Below are 1,640 nucleotides of genomic sequence, written 5' to 3'. Positions count from 1 at the left end.
TCTGCCCCACGCCCGGCGGGAAGGAGGGCTCTCAGCACCCCTGGGACCACTCTCCTGTGTCTGCCTCAGCCTCAGCCCAACAGGGCTACTGGCTGGGGGGCAGGAGTGGCCTGCGGGGAAAGGGAAACCTGGGTTACTGGGAGGAGGGACTGGTCCAGCCAGCTCGGGGTGGGGTGCAGACAGTGACATGCTCACACCCTTGTGCTCTCTCCAGCTGGAGCAGAACAGGAGCAGGGCTCAAGAGTTTTTGAGTCAGAGCCTGCCATACCTGAGGGATGCTCAGGCCAGCTTGCGAGAGGCGGCCGTGAGGTTCATTGGTGAGTCACAGTTCCCAGGGTTCTTCTCTTGGCAGCCTGGCCCCAGTCCCCACTGCTGCCCTGGCACAAGGAGCAGCCCTGTGGCTGCCAGAGCCCCGGCTGCCCCGGGCAGGGCCTTGGCCTCCCCTCCCGGCCCTGCCCACACAGGTGGCATTGGTGGCTGCCTTGCTCAGTCCCGCTATGTCAGCTCTGGGGTATCCCCTGGGGCCAGCTCTGATGAGGGGGAGGGAACAGGGGTCTGATGGAACTCTGTGCCCAGGGCTGGCTGCGCGGCCCCTGAGGGACCGAAGGGAGGAGGAGAAGCTGGCTGAGATCTGCAGTGGTGAGTAGGGAGCTTGGTCAGGAGGGGATGCCTGGGTGTCTCTGCAGACGTGGGAGATCATCTGGGTTCTGCTTCTTTCTGTTGCAGCCCTTCGGCCCTTGGAGAAGGACAGTAAACCCTTCATCCGCTCCCTTGCTGCTCAGACCATTGCAATCCTGAGCAGTCCAAGGGAGCAGCCACGATGGCGATGGGCCCTGCAAGCCCTGTGCTGCTGGCGTCGCTGACCCAGGTGGAGGAGCAGCTCTGCTTGTGGAAAAATGGCTGGATTTTAATAAAGAGCCCTTCTTGAAGTTGGGTTGGGTGTCTGCCTTTTCCAAGGATCCCAGAACCTCTCTGATTGTTGTGGCACTTTAGAGAGCACAGCCCGGCATCATGGGCAAGGGTGACGTAGCAGACAGGAGCACTTGCAATGAGGCTGTCCAGGGCAGCTGAGATGAATCTCACTGGGCCAGTGGGGTTTGTTCCTGGAGTCACACACAGAAATGTCCGGGTCTGTCAGGCACCCACATCTGAGCTGGCATCCTGGGCTCCTTCTGCACCCAGGGATGTTCAGAGACAGAGTCTGTCCCTTTTACTCACAGAGGCAGGAGTCACAGTGTCCCTCTGGCCTCCTGTTGCCACTCCCAAGGGATGGGAGGCACCTCAGCCCTGTGGTGTGTCACCCTGCTCTGCACTCATCTGAGATGTCCCACGCCATGAGGAATGGACATGGGGACATTGGTTAAAGGAACCACAACCCAGTGCTGAATTTAGGCAGTTTGCATGGGATGTTACTCCCAACTTATCAGACTTTCTTAGCTAACATAGTCATAAATCTAAACATGAGCTTCTTCAGCATTCCTTTGGTCTCTTATCAGCACCGAGTACAGCATCCTAGGAAAAATGTGCAGGCTAAAACTCAGAAAAGTACAGCCACCTAGAAGAACATAGATGAAAGAAAAATCACTAAAAGAGAACTGGTCTTGCTTTTCACAAAACCGGGACAGTTTCTAAGCTCTGCA

The 1,640-nt window shown here is 57.3% G+C and overlaps 1 long non-coding RNA gene across 1 annotated transcript; it reads left to right on the top strand.

The window, feature by feature from the left end:
• The first annotated feature begins 213 nt into the window (after positions 1-213).
• Positions 214-864, top strand: LOC309451875. The gene is made up of 3 exons (XR_014186351.1): positions 214-317; positions 577-639; positions 727-864. It is a non-coding gene; the product is annotated as an uncharacterized lncRNA (long non-coding RNA).
• Positions 865-1,640: the final 776 nt, after the last annotated feature.

Source organism: Streptopelia decaocto, assembly GCF_964273445.1.
Source record: "Streptopelia decaocto genome assembly, contig: HAP1_SCAFFOLD_149, whole genome shotgun sequence".
In the NCBI taxonomy this organism is placed as follows: domain Eukaryota; kingdom Metazoa; phylum Chordata; class Aves; order Columbiformes; family Columbidae; genus Streptopelia; species Streptopelia decaocto.
This window is presented reverse-complemented; position numbering and strand designations above follow the sequence as displayed.